This window comes from Protopterus annectens, chromosome 5.part0, assembly GCF_019279795.1.
Source record: "Protopterus annectens isolate FY-2018-M chromosome 5.part0, PAN1.0, whole genome shotgun sequence".
NCBI classification, from domain to species: domain Eukaryota; kingdom Metazoa; phylum Chordata; order Ceratodontiformes; family Protopteridae; genus Protopterus; species Protopterus annectens.
Genome location: NC_056735.1, coordinates 822,491,874 through 822,517,654, shown reverse-complemented (window position 1 = coordinate 822,517,654; position 25,781 = coordinate 822,491,874). Strand labels below are relative to the sequence as shown.

At 42.4% G+C, this 25,781-nt stretch overlaps 1 protein-coding gene across 1 annotated transcript in view; it reads left to right on the top strand.

The window, feature by feature from the left end:
• TUBGCP3 (tubulin gamma complex associated protein 3) overlaps positions 1-25,781 on the top strand; it is a 1,295,126-nt gene that overhangs the window by 270,676 nt on the left and 998,669 nt on the right. The gene's annotated exons all lie outside the window — the stretch shown is intronic.

The following is a 25,781-nucleotide window of genomic DNA, read 5'->3' as shown; positions in this document are numbered from 1 at the left end:
AGCATTTAAGATGTCAGGGGGGCAGCACTCTGCTGCGATAGATATTCGCCCTTTTGGTGGGGGGAGTTTGCGCTGAACCTGTCAGCTAGGATGTTGGCAATGTCTGTGGGTTCGGTGTATTTTTGTCATTTTGGACTAATTCTGAGCATGTCTGAGAATTCCCACTCAGGTTCCTAACATAACTAAAGAAAGCCTTGTGATTATCCTTAGTGTCCTGTGCAATTTTTCTATCGAAGGGAGACGATTTTATGAGTGCCCGTAGTTTTTTGCTAATACTGATCAGAGATGCCTTCCCTTTTTGGGATTTTGCTCTATCATGTAGTAGCTTCCTCCTTCTATTGTATAGTTTCTTTATGGCTGGGGTCCACCAGACAGGACGTCTGCCATTGGAGGATTGGGTCTTGGTTTTATTTGGGATTGCATGATCCATGGATTCCTGAAGGTGTTCATAGAATGCGTTTTTAAAGGATTCTGCGGTCTGGACTGTATTTTCCACAGGCCCGGGGACTTTGAAGGATTCCACCTCGGTTTTGGGGAGTGTGAAATTTGCTTTAGAGAAGTTTTTCACTGTGGTTTTCTGGGCAGGGGGTGGGGTCGGGATGTGAATATCCAGTGAGATTAGTTTATGGTCTGATCTTACCAGTGAGGGATACACTTCTGGTCTGGAGCATAGAGTCCCCATGTTGGTGATGATCAGGTCCAGTATGTTTTCCCCTCTTGTGGGAGTGGTAACAAGTTGTTCCATAGCATTTGAGTTTATAAATTCTAGGAACTTTTGGGCTAGCGTGTTGGAGCTAGAGAAATGCTCCCAGTCTATGTTTGGGTAGTTGAAGTCACCCAATATAATGGTGTTTGGAGAGACCTTCATATTTTCCAGTGTTCTCAGGAAGGCCGAGTGGGGTTCCTGGGTTTGGGAGGGTGGTCTGTAGCAGGCTATAAACTGGAAGGCAGTTTTACCCACTGTTAGTTGCACATGGATAGTCTCTGATGCTTCATGCTGTGCCATCAACCTGCAGGTGTGGGTATCTTTGACGAATATTGATACTCCCCCTCCTTTTGTGGTTCGGTCCAAGTTTTGGGGCCGAAAAGCATGGTATGAGGTATAACCTGGTAGTGCTGGGGTGCTCTCGGGAGCCTTCGACATCTTTTTTCTGTGGATTTGCTTAGGGCCTGTGGGAGGTCAGGAAACCCAATACTAGGAAATCTTACTTGTACATATGAAAGAGTTTTTCTGTTTGGTGTCTTTCTTGTAATCTGGATCCACTTTCTGATTTTCTGTGGATGTTGTTTTTTTCTCTGTTAACTGTGTGAATTGCTCAATGCTGTATTGTCTTAGTCTTCTGTTAAGACCCACTTATCAGCTGTCTCTGCTTGTTTGCCTTTATCTCCTCTTAGCCTCTAGGTTTGAAGCTAAACAGTTCCTTAAAGAGTCCTTCATATCATGCCTCCCAGGAAGCCTGTTCCTCCTCCCTGGGATCTTAATTTTGTTTTGGATAAATTGACTGCGGCTCCGTTGGAGCCTGCAGCTTCAGCTTCCTTGCAACATTGCTTTAGGAAGACTGTTATTTTGTTAGCCTTTACTTCTATGAGGTGCTGCACATATTGGATGTGCATAGACAACTCAGATTTTATTTAGATAAGACTAAGACTATTAGGAAATCTGATCAGCTTTGTTTCCTTTCATCCCAGATCCTTGGGATTAGATGTATATAAGCAGACTGTTTCTTCTTCAATTTCAAAAGCAGTTCCATTTTGTTATTCTTTTCATGGTAAGTGCCTTCCTTTTTCTGTAAAATCTCATTCTACTAGAGCTGTGGCTTCTTCGCTGATTTTTTTCAAGGATTTAGACACCAACTAACTTGGACTTCCATGCATACTACAAGTTGGATGGAATTTCCAAAGCTAGAGCTGGTTTTGCTAGGGCCATCCTTCCTGGCTTCTTAGAGAGCTCTGCTGGTCATTCCTCCTCCCAAGTTTCTTCTGGAGCTTTGGCACTGTCCCTAATGTTAGGAATACTGCAACAGTGAAATGGAAGGACATAGTACAGTTGTGTAAAATCTTACTATAAGTTTAGATGTCCTTCTCTTTGCAGTATTCACTCCCTCCCTCCACCCCCAGTCCATTTCTGTTATGAATGTACTGGTTTACCTCATGGTTTTCCTTGGACTGACATTCCTACTGGAGCTTTCAGATGTTAGGATGGTACATCCGGACATCATCTTTATGCCCTATGCTATGCGAGGAGCATACGTGTGACATACGGTGTACCTTAAAGCAAGCTAAGGCTTTGGTATACTGGATGGACATCAGGCTATCCCAGCTAGGGCATTCCCAATGTTATGAATAGTGCAACAGTGAAGAGAAGGACAGTTACCGTTATGGTAAGATTTTACACTACTATACTTTTTATATGGTTCAGAAAATCATATTTCCTGCTGATAGATTGATGAATGTCTGTAAATGCCATTTGCTTATCTTTGCTGGAGGAAAGAGTATGATTATGGGACCACTGAACTTGTGAAAAACAAGAACATTCTTAAAAATTAGCAAATTCTTATTTTTGTAGAGTGCTATATGGTACGATGCTGCACAGTTAGAGAGCTATTTAAATCCTTAATAGTCTACAATCTGGTCTTTCTACTTGTGTTGATGTAATCATCTGTGGCACTGACTTTAAAATATAATGGGATCATATCTGTAAGAAACATCAGGTTTTCTCCTTGGTCACACTGCTGTTTAGTAGTACTGAAAAATTGCACTTCCAGTGGTTTCATATTTTTATAGCACACATATTTTGAGTAGTCTAAAAGACTTCAAATTGTTTGGTGCTGATTCTCCCATTAGAATGTAATGCATACCCATCTCTTCTTATCTTTTGTGGATTCAACCTGATCTTTCATGCATAGAAGAGATTTAGTCAAGGATTAAACAAGGATATCCATCTAAGCACAGCCTAATGATGACACTGAGCACCCTACCATGCCAAGATCATCCCTTTCCCAAAGCATATAATGGGTAGAATGATCTCTTTTGTTTTAATTTACAAGTTTGCATTGAGGCCTTTGGCATCAGGCATATATATGGCATAATCTCCATCTAGAGATTTGTTCCCTTGCTGTCTTGCAGGCATGTTCCTTCATTCTTTCAGCTGCGGCTTTGTCATTATATTCACATGTGGTGTTTCATTTATGGTGTGCAGTGCTCATTTCAGAAGTACACTTGGTTAGGGTAGTTTCTAGTTTTCTTGTTTCTGCGGAGAGGCAGTCGCTGTTCTGTCTCTTTGAAGTGCAGTTCTGAATTCTTGATGACTATGTGTCAGCTAGACTGCTCTCCCTAACCATAGCATTTAGCAGAGAATTTTGAATCAGTAGGCTTACTAGTCCAAATCCCTTTCTAACTATGTCATCGTGGTATGGGTCATGACCTTGTAATGCTGCAGCTTTTGTTTTTTGGTTTCCTTCCTCTCTCAGAAAACCATATTTTCGTACTGTATTAGTTGGGCAATCTGATCATACAAATATCCAATAGAAGAAGGCCTATGCTCTTTTGAGTTTACGTAACATTCTGTCATCCTGTGCTTGCCATGTTCCATTTTTTCTTTTTATCACAAGCATTCTTGAACCTTGCTTTTAGCTTCCATTACGAATTGTAGATGCATGATCATTCAGAAAATATTGTTCAGTCACACATGATTGAGAATACTTCTTCCCCTATAACTTACCCGAAGAGATTGAAATAATTGATATGAGTCAGTTTTCATTCCTTCTTCAACATGTGGGTTTGGATCCGATCCTCTGAGCTGACACTTTTTTACAGCTCATGGATACTACAAGCTTTCAAACTCCTCCCTTACCCATAAAGCAGTAGTCCCCTGTTTCCAGATATCTTGTTTGCTGCAATTGTGTACAGAAATGGTTGCCATAGCTGTCAAACGTTGTTTTATAGGTGTGTGATAGACAGTGAATATAAAAAGTGTACACACCCCTGTTAAAATGCCAGGTTTTTGTGATATAAAAAAATTAGACCACAATAAATCATTTCAAAACTTTTCCCACCTTTAATGTGACCTATAACCTATACAATTCAATTGAAAAACAAATCTGTGAAGGGGGAAAAATATAAAAAATAAAAAACTTACAATAAGCTGGTTGCATAAATGTGCAGACCCTTAAACTGATACTTTTTTGAAGCACCTTTTGATTTAATTACAGCATTCAGTCTTCTTGGGTAGGAATCTATCAGCGTGGCACATCTTGACTTGGCAATATTTGCCCACTCTTCCTTGCAAAACCGCTCCAAATCTGTCATATTGCGATAGCATCTCTTATGCACAGCCCTCTTCAGGTCACCCCACAGATTTTCTATTGGATTTGGGCCTGGACTCTGGCTGGGCCATTCCAAAACTTTAATTTTCTTCTGGTGAAGCCATTATTTTGTTGCTTTTGTTGTATGCTTGGGGTCATTGTTGTGTTGAAAGGTGAAATTCCTCTTCATCTTCAGTTTTCTAGTAGACGCCTGAAGGTTTTGGGGTCAAAAGTGACTGGTATTTGGAACTGTTCATAATTCCCTCCAAGTTGACTAAAGCCCCAATTCCTGCTGAGGAAAAGCAACCCCAAAGCATGATACTGCCACCACCAAGCTTCACTGTGGGGATGGTGTTCTTTTGGTGATGCGAAGTGTCATTTTTGCACCAAACGTACCTGTTGGAATTGTGGCCAGAAAGTTCAACCTTGGTCACATCAGACCATAACCCATTTTCCCACATACTATTGGGAGACTTGATATATTATTTTGCAAATTTTAGCCGGGCCTGGATATTTTTCTTTGTAAGAAAAGGCTTCCGTCTTGCAACCCTACCCCATAGTCCAGACTTGGAGAATACAGGAGATTGTTGTCACATGTAATACACAACCAGTACTTGCCAGAAATTGCTGCAGCTCCTTTAGCGTTGCTGTAGGTCTCTTGGCAGCCTCCCTGACCAGTTTTCGTCTTGCCTTTTCATCAATTTTGGAGGGACGTCCAGTTCTTTGTAAAATCACTGTTGTTCCATATTTTCTCCACTTTTTCATGACTGTCTTCACTGTGTTCCATGGTATATCCAATGCTGTGGAAATGTTTTTGTACCCTTCTCCTGACTGATACCTATTAGCAATGACATCCCTTTGATGCTTTGCAAGTTCTCTGCGAACCATGGCTTTTGCTGTAGCAGGCAACTGAGTAAATGTCAGCAAAGTCCTATTAGGACAGCTGAACTTAATTTGGGGTTAATCGGAGTCTCTTTAGTTGATGGCAGGTGTGTACCCAAGAAGACTGAATGCTGTAATTAAATCAAAAGGTGCTTCAACAATGTATTAGTTTAAGGGTGTATATACTTATGCAACCAGCTTATTGTATGTTTTTTTATTTTTTTTATATTTTTTCTCTTAACAGATTTGGTTGTTTTTCAATTGAATTGTACAGATTATACGTCATATTAATGGTTGGAAAGGTTTTGAAATGATTTATTGTGGTCTCATTTTTTATATCACAAAAACTTGGCATTTTAACAAGGGTGTGTACACTTTTTATATCCACTGTATATATCTTCATAACTTCTTTTTTCATTAGATTTTCCTCCCTTAATCTACATATTAGTGTAAGTCTTTTTTACCATTGCTGGTATTTTTTTCTTTATTGGTACCATATGGTAGTTCTTCTATAACATCATTGGTCATTTTCCGTTTACCTTTTGGTATTTGTGGTAATACAATTGTTTGTATTGTTTCTTCTCCAGCTTATTTCTTTCTGTCTACTTAGGTTAGCATTTCCATTGTGTTCAGCAGTTTAAAATGGCAGATAAACTGTCAGGCTTTAAAAAAATGTGGCAAGTGCAGTCATAAAATCACATTGTCTAATGTCCATGATTTTTATGTTTACTGCTTGGCAGTGGACCATTTGTAGTCTTCCTGCTCTATTTGTAAACCTTTCAGTCCTAGAGCACTGGTGGACAGAAAGAAGAAATTAATCCTTAAGGGCCTTCTTCTTTCGGCCATTAGAGACTAGCATACTTATCCATCCATCAACTTTGGAGCCCTTGGATCCAAGACTTCTGGTGCTGTCTGTATTGGATTCAAGGATTGCTTTATTTTCAGATTCAATTTTGTCTTTGAGTGTACTGGCTCTGAGCGTATTGGAGCCAGACGACTCTGAGCCGAATTGTCATAGGCAGCACAAAAATCTCTTGGCTGCCCAGCAGGGTATAATTATTTCTTTTGCTACTTCTCAGGAACATCCCACCGAAGAAGTCCCCTAGGAAGAGGAAGTGCAAAAGGAGGTATGTTGATTCCCCTCATGAGTCCGTCACAGAAGATACTGATTTTGATGAAAGGGAAGGGTCTTCAAGATCACCACTTGATGACGTCTTATTTGTAGACATTTTAGAGATCCTCAAACAGAAGGGTGGTTGGTCTAATGATGACCCTTCCCAAGAGGAATAGATATTCCTGGAGGCACTTGATTCTAGCCCCTTCCCAAGAGGAATAGATATTCCTGGAGGCACTTGATTCTAGCCCATCTACTTCCTGGGTGACTCCCCACAATGATGAACTCATCATTGTGGGGAGTCACAATGATGAGCTAATTTTTTTTTATCTCTCAGCAGGCATGGAAGGAGCCTGATTCTGTTGAGCTGGTCCTGAAGACACCAGATTAGATTCTGTCACCTCAGAATGAGAGAGAGTTCGGGAGCAAAGGAGTATCAGTGGATGCTATGTCATAGCAGCAGCCACTAAGAAAGAACTTGCGGAACAGAGTTTCTCTGTTCATCCCCCTAACAGAGAGTCTAGGGCATTGGACAGGTTTGGGAAGCATGTGTATGCGTCAGCGACCTTTGCACTTAGGTCGCTGAATTACTTGGCTCATTTCTTCAGATTTTTACAAAATCCCCCTCTGGGTCTAGTACATCTGAGGCAGAGACTTCTGTTGCTTCACAGTTGGCGACCCTACGGTCTGTCTCTAATTTGTGTATGAGGCTCGTATCACATGCAGCTGAAGGAGCCTAAAGGGCAATGGGTTCATGCATTTCCATCAGGAGGCATTCCTGGATGAGCCTTTGTGATTTTGCAGAGCCCTTCAAGTCATCTTTTGTCAGTGCTTTCTTTGACGTAAGTTTGTTGTTTGGCCCTAAGGCTAAAGATATACTCTTCAGGTGTCAGCAAGATGGTAAGATCTTGTCTGCAGTAGGCGTACATTACATTTATCGACTCCTCAAAGATCCTTTTCAAGAAATCAACGAGGCGGTCAAAAAATGTGGTTCAGGAAATCCCAGGGTCCATTCCATGAGATCCACATGGAGAGAGTTTCCCCAGAGGCATAGGGGGAACCTCTAATGGAAGACACCATCCACGTGGCAGAGGAGGCCGGCAGAACCAGGGGTAGATAGATTTTCTCTGATGGATCCTATCAGCAGCTCATCTCTGGAGGCAGTCTGGAGTCAGTTATCCCTACACCAGAGAGCCTGGCTAGACATTACAAAAGATACCTGGGTGCAGAGGATTATTTCCCGAGGTTATATAATTCCCTTTTGTTTTCCACCTCCATCAGTAAACAAAATTCTAGATGTTCCACCCAGTCAGAAGAAAACAGCAGCTCTAGAAATACAAAAGCTGACAGAAAAAAAAGTCATCCAAGAAGTCGTCCTAGACCAGAAAGGATCCAGAACTTAACTCAAGATTCTTGTTAGTGCAAAAGAAAACAGAGGACTGGAGACCAATTTTGGATCTCAGCATTCTGAACACATCAGTGCAGTGTACCAAGTTCTGGATGGTCACGGTTCAGTCCATATTGCCTTTCATGCACAAGGATGGCTGCATATGCTCAAAAGACACGTGTTATCACATGAAAATGAACAGGTGGTCCAGGAGATATCTACGCTTCCGGCTGGGAGCCAGTCATTTCCGATTCAGAGCACTGCCCTTTGGTCTCACCACAGCCCCCAGGCTGTTCACCAAATGCATGGCAGTAGTAGCATCTTACTTGAGACTGTGTCAATTCTAGGTGTTTCCCTATCTAGGCTATTGGCTCATAACCACTTTGACAAAAGCATATCCTGATAGCAGCTCAAGACTATGTACTCCATATTTGTTTCAGTCTTGGGAATTACAGCTGACCACAACAAATCTCAATTAAATTGTCTCTAATGTTAGAATTCATAGGGGCCTTGTTCAACACAACATCAATGACAGCTTCTCTCCTTTGCCAAGGGTACAAAGTATTCTTTTTCATCTCAAGAAAATAATTCAATACTCCTCTCTGTCAGCCCGATTGTTTACTAACATTGGGATCACTGTCTGCCGCAGTAGGTCTAGTTCCATTAGCAAGATGCCATATGAGAATTCTTCAGTGGATATCAGCAACCCAGTGGTCAATTCTACATCAGTTTGTCCCAACCAAGATCAGTATAATTCAGGCATGCAAAAAGTACCTTTGGTGGTGGATTCATTCAGATCAAATACCACAAGGTTGTCCATTCATCTTTCCTCAATCCAAGCCATAGTGACCACAGACACTTGCATTTCAAGGGAAAGACTGTCCAAGGCACTTGGTTCCTGAAGAGACCAACATGCATGTCAGTGCACTGGAAATGAAATAGCTTTGCAGGCATTCAAAGACTCTCTCCCTCCTGGAATTATTGCGATTCAGATGGACAATATGTCTGTAGTATGGTACATCAACAAAGAAGGAGGAACCAGATCTTACTCCTTATGTCGAGAAGCTATGAGCATGTGGCATAGGAAGGTCTCTTCAAATCGATTTCTGATACCAACACACATACCAGGGAAATCCAGTGTGATACCAGACAAGTTGAACAGGTCCATACTACTACCTCATGAGTGCTCTCTAAACAAGGAAGTGGCAGAGATGATTTTTTGCCAGTGGGGCCAGCCATGCTACGACCTACTTGCATCTCCCGTGAACAAGTGCAGCAGGTTCTTTGCCATAATCTCCCTGATGGGAGAGTCACTGATGGATGCTTTCCTATGCGATTGGCTCCCAGGTCTCCTCTATGCTTATCCTCTAACTCTCTTAATCCACAAATTTCCTGGTTGAAGAGCGATGTCATCCTCATTGACCCTTACTGGCTCAATAAATTTGGTGTCCATTCCTTTGCCTCACATAGTTTACCTGCCTTGGATTCTAGATCCAGTTCCAGACCTCCTGTCTTACCCGACAGACATTTCACCTGGACATTTTATGCCTAAAGTTGACCGCATGGTTTCTCCAGTTCCATTGAGTAGCCAGGCAGCCCATGCTCCCTTCTCCAATATGCCTTGATGTCCTTTAAGGATGCATCTGCAGTCCTTACATATGGGTTGTCCTGTCTCAGGCAGCCCTTCGGTCGGCCGGATTCCAAAGTCTGGGTCCGGCGTCGGCTGATGTCGCCCTTTTTCCCGACGTCATAGCGCCTGGGGTATAAAAGCGTCAGCCGACGCCATGTTCCTCAGTCTTTCTTGCCGCGAGGTGCCCGAAGCAGAAGCAGTTCGCAAGTGCCGGTCGGCCAGCTCCTGTGATTTCAGCTACCGAAGACTTCAAAAAAGCTAAGTACCCCGTTGGAGACTCTTTCTTGCCTCAGCCGATGTCAGATCAAACGGTTAAAGTTAATAATTGTTTATCTTGTGGGAAACAAATACCTCATAAGGATTTCCACTCTTACTGCTTACCCTGCCTAGGTCCAGACCACAACGTCTCGGCCTGTTCAGCCTGTGCTTCCTTCAATAAACGCACTCTTAGGCGTCGGGCAGAGTTTGCAGAGGAATTTTTTGGGGACAATTTTTGTTATATCATGCCGTCGGAGCTTCCGACAGCACATTTACCCAAAAAATGAAAGGATAAGGACCGACACATGCGGTCCGCGGTTTCGGCCGACTCCACGCCTAGGCCTACCGCGAGTGTCTTGGTCTCTTCTGAAGCCGAATCTCTACCGCTTCAGACTGACGACACTGCACAACCGGTAACTTTGGTACCGGAGGCCATTCCTGAGTTGGTCATAGAATTTCCGTCTGAAACCGGTGCTCAGGAAATATCTGACACCATTTCTGCTGATAAATCTACCCCATGTGGGGCAGCCAGGACTCCTGTATCCATGTCCATTAAGGCCTTTACTTGGGCTAAAGCTGCTAAACAGCCAAAATCTCTCCCTCCCAAGGCTATTCCTCAGGGATCCACTACCAGTTCACAAATCTTAACCTTGGCTGAGGACCTTATTTCCTTAATCAGGGGCGCTCAGCCACATCCAGACAGGGGCTCTCAACTTCCTCCAGGCAAAAGGCCCAGGGTTGAGCAGACAGATCCCCAGTCTTCTGATGAGGCCTCAGATGACTCTGTCCTTTCAGACTACCAGGAGGAGGCCCTTCCGGCCTACGAGGATTCTGATGCAGAGGAATCTATTCCCTCGGCCTCCCCACCCCAAGAGTTTTCCTTTGGGGAGACCCTTCACTCCATGAGAGAGCATTTCAAATGGCAAGGCCAGGAATTCTCTGATTCCAGAAAGAGGTTAAGGACTTTTCTACATTTACCTCAGCATAGACCTTTGGCTATCCCTCCTGTTTTGAATGTTATAGAGGATGTGTACTCTGTGTCTAGTATTTCCCCTGACTCCCTTCCTCTGGCCCCTGTCAAACCTGACAGGTATTACAGGGTCCTGGACTCACATCTATACCTTTACAAGGGCCACTCTGCAGACCCAGAAACTATTTCCCAGGGCCCTAAAGGGGTTACAACCACCCCGGCCAAGAATCCACTTCCTTCTGAAAGGGAATCCAGGGCTTTAGAGAGATGGGGTAAAAAAGTGTATACTACTTCCACTCTTTCTATGAGAGCATTAAATTGTCAATTCCATATGATACAGTATCAAGAGTATCTGTTAGATGAATTGCATAAAAAACTATCCTCACCTGAACCCCTAGACCGCAAGGCCCTTCAGGAGCTGGTGCATAACTCTCAACAGGTTAGTAACCATTTCTTACAGTGTGGTTATGATGCATTGGAAGCTTCATGTAGGTCAGCAATGACAGGTGCAGTCATACGTAGACATGCTTGGCTGAAGAAACAAACACTGCCAGATCATGTTAAAGCAAAGCTTCTGGATGCACGACTGGAAAAACAAAAGTTATTTGGCTCCACGGCTCAAGAGGTCTTAAAGAAATTTGAAGAAAAGGCTAAATCAGTTCAAACAGTCAAAGATTTTCTCCAGGTCCAACCACCAAGATTCAGCAGAAATTGGCCTTCTAAGAATTGGTCCTTTCCGGACACAGACAGATTTCAAAGAGGGAAAAACAGGTGTGGCAGAGGTAGAGGGCAAGCTCGAGGCTCCTACAGAGGACGTCAATGGCAGCCTCCTACCCAGAGAGGTAGTGCAGGACCTACATCTACTGCACAAGGACAAACTCAATGACTTGACTTTGACTCCGCCAACCAGGGCTCAATTGGAAGCACCTTTGGGCGGAAAGCTATCTTTATTCTCAGAAAATTGGCACAGTATTACAAAGGACAAATGGATACTGCAAATAATAGACAAAGGATACAGATTCCATTTTCAAACATTGCCAATAAGACAAGGCATGCCAAACCTGCCACCAAATCAAAGGGCAGAGGCTTTCAAGCAGATTTCCAAACTACTACAAATGAAGGCAATAGAAAAGGTCCCTTTCACAGAACAAGGCCAAGGATTTTATTCCAGACTATTCCTTGTTCCAAGAAAAGAAAAGCAATGGAGGCCTATTCTAGACTTGTCCGCACTGAATACTTATCTCATCGTGCCAAAATTCAAAATGCTGACCTTACAGCAGCTCCTTCCCATGCTGGGCAAGGGGTCCTGGCTGGTAACTCTAGACCTCAAGGAGGCATACCTGCATGTCCCTATCAGACAAAGTTGCAGAAGACACCTCAGATTTCTTGCATGTTCAGAGCATTATCAATTCTCAGCATTGCCCTTTGGCTTATCTACTGCGCCCAGAGTATTCACGAAATGCCTGGCATCAGTAATTGCACATTGCAGACTTCAGGGGATTCAAATATACCCATACCTGGACGACTGCCTTATACAAGCGGACAGCCAACAAACATTGTTAAAACACTTGAGCTATGCCATCCGCCTACTGCAGGCCTTGGGATACACTGTCAACTTTCAGAAATCAAGACTTGTTCCATCCCAAAGAATAATTTTTCTGGGTGCACAGCTGGATACAAACACCCAAATGGCTTTTCTCACAGAAGAAAAACAAGAACAATTACCGGATTATTTCAAAAATCTGACAACACAAACCCAGCTGACTGCAAGGAAAATCCTGCAGGCCCTGGGTTTCATGGCATCTTGCATTCTGCTGATTCCACAAGCAAGGCTGCATATGAGGAAACTGCAATGGTACCTTAGGAGTCTATGGTCTCAACACAGTCACAGCCTAGAAGCCTTGATCCCCCTCATTCCATGCCTTCAAAAGGAATTTCTGTGGTGGGCACAAGCAAGTCAGTCAAACATGGGCCTACCTTTCAGCAAGCCTCATATCAGCCAAACCATTACAACGGATACCTCAGACCATGGATGGGGAGCGCACATGAAGGGCAGATGTATTCAGGGGCAGTGGACTCAAAAGGAATTGTGCCTGCACATCAACCAAAAGGAAATGCTGGCAGTGATACATTCAATCGAGGCCTTCAAACATTACCTGCATCAAGGTCACCTGCTAATAAAGACAGACAATACCACAGTTATGTGGTACATAAACAAGCAAGGAGGTACCCATTCCTACCCTCTTTGCAGGCTGGCAATGAATCTTTGGGAACTTTCCCTAAAACTCAATATACAACTGCATTCCCAGTTCGTACCAGGAAAAGAAAATGTACTGGTGGACAGCCTAAGCAGAAACACCATGGATCCACACGAATGGATGTTGCATCCAGACATTTTTCTTCAGATAACACAATCTTGGGGAAGGCCGGACATAGATCTTTTTGCCTCCCCCCACAACCATCACCTGAAGAAATTCTGCACAAGGACATACCATCCTCAAGCATGGAAGGTGGACGCCCTATCCTTCAGCTGGAATGCTCTAACAGTATATGCATTCCCACCTCTTGTTAATGAACAAGGTCTTACTGAAGATCAGGACAGAACAACCAAAAGTGATTCTGATAGCTCCGGACTGGCCAAGACAACACTGGTACCCACTGTTAAAGAGCATGACACGCACGAACCCGTGGCCCCTACCACAATGGCCACTTCTTCTGACACAGCACAACTACAAAACTCTGCACTCCAGCCTGAAAACCTTGCAACTGACAGCCTGGAAAATACCTTGACTCCTCACCAGGATAAACTATCCAAGAGGGTAAAGGATATCATCATGGAAGCTCGGCGGCCTTCCACAAGAAAGGCATATTCAGCAAAATGGAAAAGATTTCGAACCTGGAGCACCGCACAGGGTCAGGATCCGACAGTGATGAGCATCCCGCATATCCTTGAATACTTGGCTGAAATGCTCCATAATGGCCTTTCTTACTCATCCATAAAAATTCATGCTTCAGCTATTTAACAGAGTACAACACTGATCCACCTGTATTTTCTCATCCTTTGCTAAGGCAGTTTCTAAGAGGGATAAAAAACATCAACCCTCCAAGGACACCACCAGTGCCTACATGGGACCTTAACTTCATGTTGGAAAAATTAACGCTACCCCCATTTGAACCAGCAGCATCTTCAGAACTACAATTCCTGTCTTGGAAGACTGCCTTCCTTCTGGCCATAACCTCAGCAAGAAGAGTTTCTGAGTTACAGGCCCTCATGGCAGTACAACCATTTCTCATTTTCCATAAGGACAGAGTCTCTTTGAGAACCAATCCTTCATTCATGCCAAAGGTGGTATCCAGGGTCTCACTGAACCAAGCTATCCACCTGCCTACTTTCTTTCCAAATCCACAAAACAAAGGAGAGAATTGGACATTCACAGACAGTTGCGTTACTACTTGGACAGAACTAAGACTTACAGAAAAACTGACCAACTGTTTGTAGCATACACTGCTGGTGTACAAGGAGGTGCAATTTCCAAACAAACAGTTTCAAAATGGATAGGAAATTGCATTCGATTCTGTTACTCTTTTCATGGAAAAACTGTGCCAGCTACCATCAGACCTCATTCCACTAGAGCAACAGCCACCTCCACAGCCTTCTTAAGAGGGGTGGCTACAAAGGACATTTTAGAAGCTGCTACATGGAGCTCTGTGCATACATTTTCCAAGCATTACAACCTGCCTTTATATTCCAGATCCAGAGCAGGCTTTGCTACTGCAGTCCTGCAGGGCATGTTAGCTACACCATCCTTTTCTTAGGTCCTACCACCCCCAGCTTGGCTATGGTATTCTACCCATATGTAAGGACTGCAGATGCATCCTTGAAGGACATAGTACAGTTTTGTACCTACCATAAATGTAGATGTCCAATAGGTATGCATCTGCAGTCAGGTTTTCCCTCCCTCCTACCCCTCTGTGGTATTCTTTGGGTACCTATCCCTCTTTTTAGCTAGCTGGGGTTATCTTTTATGGTGTATTTGTTATTTATTGGTTTGCATGATTGGAATTTATTCATTTCTCCAAAATTTAGCCTTCTTTACAGTGCACCTGGCATCTGGGGCAAGAAAAACTGAGGAACATGGCGTCGGCTGACGCTTTTATACCCCAGGCGCTATGACGTCGGGAAAAAGGGCGACATCAGCCGACGCCGGACCCAGACTTTGGAATCCGGCCGACCGAAGGGCTGCCTGAGGCAGGACAACCCATATGTAAGGACTGCAGATGCATACCTATCGGACATCTACATTTATGGTAGGTACAAAACTGTACTTTCTTTTGTATTCCCGCAAAGCTCAAGCCTTCCTTTTAAAGATCCTACTCCACCATGGGATCTGAATTTACTGTTACAGGCCCTGACTCAAAAAAACATTTGAACCAGATGCAAAATGAGATTTGAAATATTTGACTTTGAAAACTATATTCCTGATGGCCATAACATCAGCTAGGAGAGTTTTGGAACTTCAAACTTTATTCTCTAAGCTTCATTATTTAATATTTCATAGGGATAGGGTGTCCTTAAGAACCGGTCCTTCCTTTCTTCCTAAGGTGGTGTCAGGATCTAGCATTAATCAATCCATTAACCTCACTGTGCTCTTTCCAAAATTTTCAAACGATGAAGAATACATTTTGCATTTATTAGATGTTTACAGACAATGACATTTCTATTTTCACAGATCAGAGAAGTTTAGAAAATCAGATCAGTTATTTGTATACTTTTTGGAAACAAAATTGGGAGAGCCAGTTACCAAAGTAATTTAATAAAAATGGGTAACGATTGCATCTCCTTTGTTTATAACAAGTTTGTTCTGGCCTTGCCAAAGCCTTTAAGAGCCCATTTAACAAGATCCATAGCAACTTCATCAGCTTTTTTTATCCAGGTCTTCCATGGAAGATATTTGTGTGGCTGCAACTTGGGCTAATTCTTATACCTTTATTGCTCATTACAAGTTGGATCTGGTATCTAGGGGAAGAGCAACCTTCGGCTCAACACTACTCAGGAATATCCTTTCTTAGAGTCCACCGGGATTCAAGTAGCTGGGGACTCTGTCCCACATATTGAGGAATGAATGAAAAATAAGTTATGTACTAACCATAACATTCCATCTGTGTTGTCCATTTTCATTCTTCCTCAATTCTCCTCCCTCCAGCCCCCTGCCCTTTTTCTTTATGATTTCTGGAAGAGTGGGAAATTTTTACAGGAACCAAAGATGTTCTTCGTGCTTCACTGTTGCAGTCATTACATTTGGGTAATCCTGCTGGCAGGTTGCCCTCAGCCGGCCTGAATTTCAAAGTCTTGGGTCCTGTGTCGGCTGCTGTCGCCCCTTCCCTGACGTCAGGTCATCAGGGGTATAAAAGATGCGGCCGACACAATTTTCTTTAGTCTTTCTTGCCGTGCGGTGCCCGAAGCAGAAGCAGTTCGCAAGTGCTGGTCGGCCAACTCCTGAGATTTTCGTGTTCGAGTTTCAGATCCGAAGTCTTCAATAAAGCTAAGCACTCTGTTGGGGAAACTTTTTTCTTGCTCCAGACCGATGTCAGAAAAAGTTAATAATTGTATTTCTTGTGGGAAGCAAATACCTCATAAGGATTTTCATTCTTACTGTATTCCTTGCCTAGGCCCTGATCACAACATTTCTGGTTGTCGGTTTTGTGCTAGATTTAACCAACGCACTATTAAGCGTCGGTATGATTTTGCTTTAAACTATTTTGGACACCGGTTTAATTATCCAGAAATGTCTTCGGATAGCCATCCGACTACTGGAATTCACAAGAAACGCAAAGAAAAGGAAAGAGATAGACAACCGAGGCCCAAAACCGACGATGAAGCTTCTCCTACGCCAGTTGCCGATTCTCAGTGAGGCGCTTTCTCAGCCCCTGACGCCCGCTACTTTAGAGTTGCAGGCCGCTACCAACTTCCATGTGGAGTTGGCCATGGCGCTGGAAACTCAAGGTATTGGAGCCTCGGATATTATCCCTTCAGATGGGTCCGGAGCCGCTGAGCAGGCACCGGCTTCTGAGAGTGTATTCAGACCTAAACATCTTTACATCAAACCGACTTCAGCTTCATAGGCAAAGACTAAAGCACCTTTCAAAGCAAAGAAACAAACTCAAGAGCCATGTGGTCAGGCCTCTATGCCCAAAAAACAGATGCTCAAAATGGCCAAAGACTTGATTACCTTGATCAGGGGTTCCCATCTCCCTCCTGATAAGAGGCCTAGGCAAGAGACTGACTGTGAATCTTCTGACCAGGTTTCTTTTCTTCTGATTCCTCTTCTGATCAGGAATATTCTCTTCCCCCCCCTATGAGGATTCTGATGCTGAAGAATCTATACCTTCAGCTTTTCCTTCTGAGGACTATGTTTTTGGGGAAACCTTGCATACCATGAGGGAGCATTTCCATTGGGAGAGCCATGATTTTTCAGAATCTAAAAAGAGGCTCAGGGATTTCCTTTTACTACCTCAATACAAGCCACTAGCCATCCCACCTGTGTTAGACTTGTAGATTATGTGTTTTCGGAGTCTAGTCTTACCCCTGACTCCTTACCTCCAGCTCCTGTTAAGCCTGACAGATATTATAGGGTTCCTGACTCTCATAAATTCCTTTTTAAAAACCTTGCTGCAGACCCAGAAACTATTTCTCAGGGTCCCAAAGGAGTTAAGGCTTCTGTTGCAAAAAACCCTAACTCCTCTGACACAGATTCTAGGGCCCTGGATAGATGGGGAAAAAAGGTTTACACATATGCTACTTTGGCTATAAGGGCCTTAAACCTTCAGTTTCATATGCTCAAATATCAGCAACATGTCATGGCATTGCTTAAACAGAAAATGTTGTTAAACTCTGAATGTGCAGAAAACAAGGAAATGCAGGATTTATTGCATGCAGCTGAACAAGTTGGAAAGCATACTTTGCAATGTGGATTTGATTCTTTAGAGGCCTCCTGCAGGGCCGCATTTACAAGTTTTGTAATTAGGAGGCATGCTTGGTTAAAGAAACAAAATCTGCCTGATCATGTTAGTCAAATTATTAGATGCACCTTTACAGCATGATACTTTGGTGTTAAGGCAGAAGAGGTGTTAAAGAAAATGGAGGACAAATCTATGCAAACGGTCAAAGATTTCTTACAAGTACAGCCACCTAGGTTTAGTAGACAGTGGCCAACAAAGAATTGGTCCTTTCCTGTATCAGACAGACCTCAAAGGTGCAGATCCAGACGCCCTAGAGGTAGATCCCAGGTGCAAGGTTCATACCGCTCAAAGCAGTGGGGGGCTTCTACCTCCAAAGTTGGAGAAGACAAATCACAACCATACAGGAAACAGTCCCAATGACTTCCCCCTGCCTGCACCAAGCCCTTATCTCCTGGCAGCACCCTTAGGGGGGGGAATTAGCACTTTTTTCACAAAATTGGCACATTATAACCCAGGACAAATGGGTCCTAAATATTGTGTCACAAGGCTACAAGTTCCATTTCCATACCCTGCCAAAGGCAAACGGCTGGCCAGATCTGCCAAAAAAATCATTGGGCAGAGGCACAAAAACAAGTCTCTTCCCTCATGGACATGGGGGCCATTCAACAAGTACCAGAGCAAGAGCAGAGACAAGGATTTAACTAAAGACTGTTCTTGGTACCCAGAAAGGACAAGGCCTGGAGGCCAATACTGGACCTATCTATTTTAAACACATTCCTGGATATACCAAAATTCAAGATGTTGACTTTGCAGCAGCTTCTGCCCATGCTGGGCAAGAACGCTTGGCTTGTAACTTTAGACCTAAAAGAGGCATACTTGCATGTCCCAGTCAGACAAATATGCAGAAGATACCTCAGATTCAAGGCTGGCTCAATGCATTACCAATTCTCTGCACTGCCCTTTGGCTTATCTACTGTGCCCAGGGTCTTTACAAAGTGCCTGGCACCAGTAATTGCATTCTGCAGACAAAGAGGAATACACATATATCCTTACCTGGACGACTGTCTAATTCAAGCAGAGAACAAGGACATTCTTCAACAGCATCTGGTGTTTGTGAAAAGACTTCTGACATGCCTAGGGTACACAGTCAATGAAAAGAAATCAAAACTAGTACCCTCTCAAGAGATAATATTCCTGGGTGCAAGCTTAAATACAACTGCCCAGATGGCTTATCTCACGCCAGACAAACAAAGGCAACTGACTACCTATTTCAAAATGTTGGCAATAAAGGCCCAGTTAAATGAAGAAAAATTCTGCAGGCTTTGGGCTTCATGGCATCCTGCATCCTACTAATTCCATATTTAAGACTGCATATGAGGAAACTTCAGTGGTACCTAAAAAGTGTTTGGACTCAACATTGCCACAGCCTGGAAACTATGATTACTCTCATTCCCTGCCTGCAACAGGAGTTTCAATGGTAGGCAAAGGCTTGCCGCCAAAACAAGGGACAGCCATTCATATTACCCCCCAGCCAGGCAGACACTGACAACGGATGCATCAGATTATGCCTGGAGGGCCCACATGGCAGGAAGATGCATTCACGGCACATGGACCTCAAACCAAATGCATCTACATATAAATCAAAAAGAGATGCTAGCAGTTCAAAATGCCCTGACAGCCTTCAAGGACCTCCCTCATCCAGGACAACTACTGATAAAGACAGACAACACCACGGTCATGTGGTATATAAACAAGCAAGGGGGTCACACATTCTTACCCACTTTGCAGACTAGCCATGACTTTGTGGGACACAGCATTGACTTCCAAGTACATCTGCAGGCACAATTCCTGCCAGGAAGGAAAAATACTCTGGCAGACAAACTAAGCAGAAACCTCATGGATCCCCACAAGTGGCACCTAGACCCACAAGTCTTTAGCATGATAACAAGAAAATAGGGATGCCCGGACATAGACCTATTTGCCTCCCCTCACAACTACCAACTAAAAACATTCTGCACAAGGATTTATCACAGACAAGCATGGAAAGTGGATGCCCTATCTTTCAGCTGGAAAAACTTTCAGTGTATGCATTTCCCCCTCTGCCTCTCCTCCCCAAGGTACTCCTAAAGGTCAGACAGGAGAAGCCAAGGATGATACTGATTGCCCCAGACTGGCCCCGCCGGCACTGGTACCCAGTTCTAAGGAGCATGTCTCAATGCCCCGCTTGGACCTTACCTCAGATACCTCAGCTACTGTCCCAGCAAAACAGTCAGATCCTACACAGCCAACTCAGAACTTTAAACCTGACAGCATGGCTAATAATGTAGTCATACAAAACACACCTCTCAGTAAAGCTGTGATGGATGTCATTTTGGAAGCCAGAAGGCCTAGTACTAGAAAATCTTATGCTGGAAAATGGAAGAGATTCTGTGCTTGGAACCAGGCACAAGGAACTGATACAGCTGTGTCAAATATTCCTCAGATTTTGCAATACTTAACTGAGATGCTGGACCAAGGCCTATCTTTTTCATCTGTTAAAATTCATGCCTCTGCCATTTCGGCTCATTACAATGTAGAGCCACCAATCTTTTCTCATCCCTTATTAAAACAGTACCTCAGAGGAGCCAAAAATTTAAGAGCTCCAAGGAGATCACCAATGCCTGCATGGGACCTCAACTAGGTCTTAGAAAAACTCACCCTGCCTCCTTTTGAGCCAGTGACTACTGCTGATATAAAGTTTTTATCTTGGAAAACAGCTCTGCTCCTAGCAATAACTACTGCAAGACGAGTTTCAGAGCTACAGGCACTCATGGCTGTGGAATCTTTTATCATTTTTTATCCAGGCAGGGTCTCCCTGAGGACAAACCCAACATTTATGCCTAAGGTGGTGTCCATTGTGGCTCTCAACCAAACTATTCACCTGCCAACCTTTTACCCAAATCCACAGAACAAGGGAGAGAGAATTCTGCATTCTTTGGACGTAAACAGCTTAGATTCTACTTGGACAGAACCAAAGTTTTCAGAAAGACAGAGCAATTACTAGTGGCATATGCTGCAGCATCACAAGAAAAGGCTATCTCAAAGCAGACTATTTCAAAGTGGATAGGCCACTGCATTCGTTTCTGCTATGTACACCATGGCAAGCCAGTAACTATGGCATTTAGTGTTCTTGTCCTGTTTTACAGTTGCTTTTGACGAGAGAATGACAGTCCTTAAGAAATATATGGTGCAGATTGTAGTAAGCAATTTGTCAGTATTTATCATATTTATGAAGATTTCATATCCTTGTCACTGTTCTTGTCATTTTCTGTCCTTGTGGCAAGAACTCCCTTATTGACTCTAATTTCAGTCTTTATAGACCTTTAAATTGGATCTCAGATTCTTACAAATTCAAACCTATTATTGCTCTTTTAGTTTAGATGCTTCTTCAGAAGTGTATTCTAGTAAAGCACCTACCTTAATTCAGCCTTACTACCCTGACTGTGCTGGGCCAGGGGATTCATTATATTACTTTCATCTGAGATGATGTCTTTAGGCTTGCCATTGCAACTATATAGGAATGATTCCTACCTGTTCTGCTCTGATGGCCTGTTTGGATGTCAGAAATTTGCAGTGACCTGAACTGTTTTCTAGAGCCTTGTACAGTTTTGCTTGTATTTTCTATTCTATCAACCTGACAACCAAAATAATGTTGCAGTTTTGTATTTTTACAGTAGAAATTGTATTTATTATATAAACATATTATTAATTCTCAACTAAAACAAACATAAAAGAAAACAAGTTGTAGTTTTTTTTGTATACAGTATACGTATGTATATATATATATATATATATATATATATATTTGTATATACACACACACACACACACACACATATATATATATATATATATATATATATATATATATATATGCTGCATTTTTATCAGTTATTTTTCAGTTCAGTGTTACATAAATTGTACATTTCCTTGCCTCCCCTAAACCTCATCCTGAAGAACGTTCTGCTTGTATTGTTCCCATATATTCCATATCCTAAAGACCATTTTGCATGCATTGTTTCCACATATTCCATGTACTTTTGTGTAGTTTGCATTGTCCTTTTTCTAAGGATTCCACAGTCTGTTTACTTCTGTGTAGTTTGTGCTTTCCTTTTTTTAAGCAATCTACATCTGTTTTTTTCTATCTCCTTTACTTTAATATTTAGCACTTCAGCATTACCGGCAAAACAATGTAGAGAATTTTTACAATTTTCCAACTCATTGCGTTTCCGACTTACCTTTCTTTCCCATCACACCTATAACATTTGCTGTCTACCTGAGTAAAGATTTTCTGCTTTATAAAAATATCTGTTCCAAGCAAAAATCCCATGTTTTCTATACTTTGCATACTTGGGAGCCATACAAACATCTTTAAATTTTTCCTTAGTAAATTGCCTTTCCTGTCTCTCTTCCCAGTCTTTTCTAATTTTATGTGGCCTACTAATGATCCCTTTTTAGCAGCTGCTTCTGACTTTTATTCTTGACAAAACACTCTAGCACAGCTGGACTTTTACTTTGCACTCCCCTATCCCTTACTCTTTGCTTGTATTCTGTTTTCAGTTCTTGGTATGGAAGGCATTTCGTAACCTGCAGTCCAAACTTCTGCTTGACCTCTTCCTATCTTTCCAACCCTAGGTTATTTTCTCCCAGTTCCTAAGGTTCTTTGTTAATTTTCTTCATTAAATTCCAGCACCCTTAGGCTTATATTATGTACAGTTACTTGAAGTAAATTGTATTGGTAAAATCTTGTTTCCCCATTTCTTTGTTGACATAGTTCTTGCAATACCTTCTGGTACTATATAAAGGTATGTTCTCTATGGTTGTTGTTATTTTGTTTAAGGACCTGCATTGGTATCGTTATTGTTCTTGTCAGAGTGTAGGTGTGGGAGGGAGCCAGAGCTTTGTGAAACTGTCCAATCCTAGGCAGGATAAACCCATATAGCCGAAGGCTAAATTAGCAGGGATGAATTTGAACATCTGCTGTTGTGGTACATTCAACTTGCACAACTATACTTTTCTACATGACTACTGTGTTTCCTACATCTGTGCCAAATTTTGATTTTGTTAAAGGTTGCGTGAGAGTATTTTATCTAACTTTAAAGAGATTCTGGACTTAGTAATTTCCTCTTAAGCTTTCTAGTTCTATTGTTTATAAAGAGAGAAAAATGGCTTCATCTGTATGTTTGAATCTGGCAGATGCACTTCATTCCCACTTTTGTAGTAGCATTTAGGCTTTATGGGTTGAGTGCTGCCCAAGATACAACAAACGTCCGTCTTCCAAAAGATCTGATACCCTCCCACACTTCCACTCTGATTGCAGATTGGTCGTCCCTAAGGAGTTAAAAATCACAAATTGGAAAATTTTCAGTACTTTCTTGCTGCCTTGTGAAGAAGCAGCTCAGAGCAACATCTGCATTCCAGCTTGTCTCTGGAAGACAAGTCCCCTTTGGTGGAACCCTTCCACACAGAAAATATTTGTTTTCAGGTGTTAGTCTATCTTTTTACAGTTCTGTATTCATGCTGTGATCCTTTTAAGAAACCTGGTATTTCTTAGCTACTGTCTTTCCTGTTTGCAACTATTCTTTTTAGCTTAGGCTTGTGTGGAGGCTTATTTGATATAGAAATGTACTGCTTATGCAAACATTTTATTTATTTATTTTTTTAATAAAGTTTTAAGTGTAGGGCAGTATTTCATTTAGGTACGGATAACAACAGGGCATGTAGTGCTTGTGCTCATGCTATGAAAACTCGCTTGCCATTTATTCTGTCAGACTAATTTTACTCTTAAGGGTTTTCTGACAGGATGTTAGTTTATTACATGCGCATTTACAGGCCGTGTCGTTCTAGTGTTCATGTTGTGACAACTTACCTGCCATTTATTCCTGTCCAACTGTATTTATTTCTATGGGGCTTCTGACAGTTTTTTGATATACTGCTTGTGCATTACTGTATTTTGTGAACTTTGTCTTAATGAGTAAGTGTAATTGTGATGCTTGTGTAGACTTTAGAAAATCTACCTTTGACTGAATTATTACAGCAGTCCTAGCTGTTTCTAGCGCATCTTCCTTGGTTACAGCATGAATATGTACCTCACTTCTGACTTTCACAGTTCCCCAGAAAGAAAAGAACACAACAAACAAGAGATCCCTTACCCATTGTAGATGCTCAATCTGCACCTCAGCTGAAGGTGATCGAATGACTGACTCATCTCTCTGTTCTCCAGTGGTGTAGTCCTTTTGGACACAGCCATGTTCTTTTTGGCTGTTCCAGCGACCTTACCAGATTTTGGAGAATCATCTATACTGGGACACAGAATTTTACCAGAGGATGTTACTAGATGTGTCTGGGGAAAGAGACCTGTTTAGGCAGATTCCTCTCCTAGTTGGTCAGAAAAGATACCTGCTGTGAAGAAACAAAAAGGTTCAACATTGTTAATTAAAAGATGAGGTATCTATAAGTAAAAATTATTTTCTTAGCTAAGAAGAAGTTATAGACCATCCATTCTGGTACACAGCCTTCAGTATCAGTTAAGCGGGTCAGTCAGAATATCATTGTGAAAGATGGATCAGATGAGTATGACATAGAGACAGGGCCTCATCTCGTAAAGATTCTTAAGCCCAGTATTCTGATGCCGAGGAAAACTGATCTTCACAACCTTCTTTAGAAGCAGTTTCTTTTCTCAAATTGTTGCCAGGATAAATGAGGTGTTTTTTAGGAACTAATGGAGTTCCCCACTGTGTTCAGGAGGTTTTTGTAATATGTTTTAAAGGGAGTTACCTCATTATCAGTCTGTTCCTTCACTAGTTGCCAGCCTTGGAAGATATATATTATACTGCCTGTATGAACTGTTTTACAGTCTTCAATAACCATTTAAGCAGATAAGCTACTGGTCTTCTCTAAACCTTTCCTTGTGGATATTTGGGTGGGGGTGGGGCAGTGGTACAGATTAGGTATTAATTCGAATCTTATTCTTCCAATTTGACATATAGAATTCTTAACTACCAGTCCCATATGTGGGAGTTTTTCTCCATCTCAGTCTTACTGTTTTTGACTTGTCTCTTGTATAAAAAATACCTTTTAAAGGTGCATATGATTGTGCAGGTACTGTGCTCAGGCTTCTGCTTCTGCTGTTAGTTGAGGAGGTGCGCAATGACTTGGTACAAAAGTCTAAATTTTTCAAGTCAGATTTAGAGAAAATGTTTTATTTGGCTTATCTGCTAGTCAGGTCCACGAGCAGTTTGATGAAAGAGGTAAATTAGCTTTAGGAGTTTAAGATTTTTCAGGCCCTAGATGTTCTTTGTGTTTCACTGTTGCAGTCATTACATTTGGGTTGTCTGCTGGCAGGTTGCCCTCAGTTGGCCTGATTAACAAAGTCTTTGGTCCTGCGTCGGTTGCTGTCCCTTCTTCCATGATGTCAGGTCATCAGGGGTATAAAACATGCAGCCGATGCCATTACATCAGTCTTTCTTGCCACGTGGTGCCCGAAGCAGAAGCAGTTGGCAAGTGCCGGTCGGCCGACTCCTGAAATTTTTGTTTTCGAGTTTCAGAACCGAAGTCTTCAACTAAAAGCTAAGTACCCCATTGGGGAAACTTTTTCTTCCTCCTTACCGATGTCAGTAAAAGTTAATAATTGTGTTACTTGTGGAAAGCAAATACATCATAAGGATTTTCATTTGTATTGTATTCCTTGCCTAGGCCCTGACCACGACGTACCTTGCTGTCAATTTTGTGCTTTATTTAATCAACGCACTGTCCGTCGTAGGTACATTTTTGCCTCTAAATATTTTGGTTCTCGGTTTAATTATCCAGAAATGATGTCGGTTTGCCGTCCGACTACCTGAATACAGAAAAAATGCAAAGGAAAAGACAGAGACAGGCCGATGAGGTCCAAAACTGCTGATGATGCTTCTCCTAAGCCAGTCGCCAGTTCGCCGGTACTCAGTGAGGCGATTTCGCAGCCCCTGATACCTGCTACTTCTGATTCGCAGGCCTCTACTGAGACCCATTCAGTATGCAGCGAGATGCTTCACATTTGGAATTCGTGGATGTCTGTACCTTTGATGGGTCCGGAGCCACTGAGCAGGCACCGGCTTCTGAGGGTGTTTTCAGGCCTACAGACTTGCATATTAAACAGACTCCAACTTCAGTACTAAGGCCTAAATCTCGTTCTATGTCTAAAAAACTGACACCTAGGCCACGTGTTCAGGCCCCTATGCTTAAAAAACATGATCAAAATG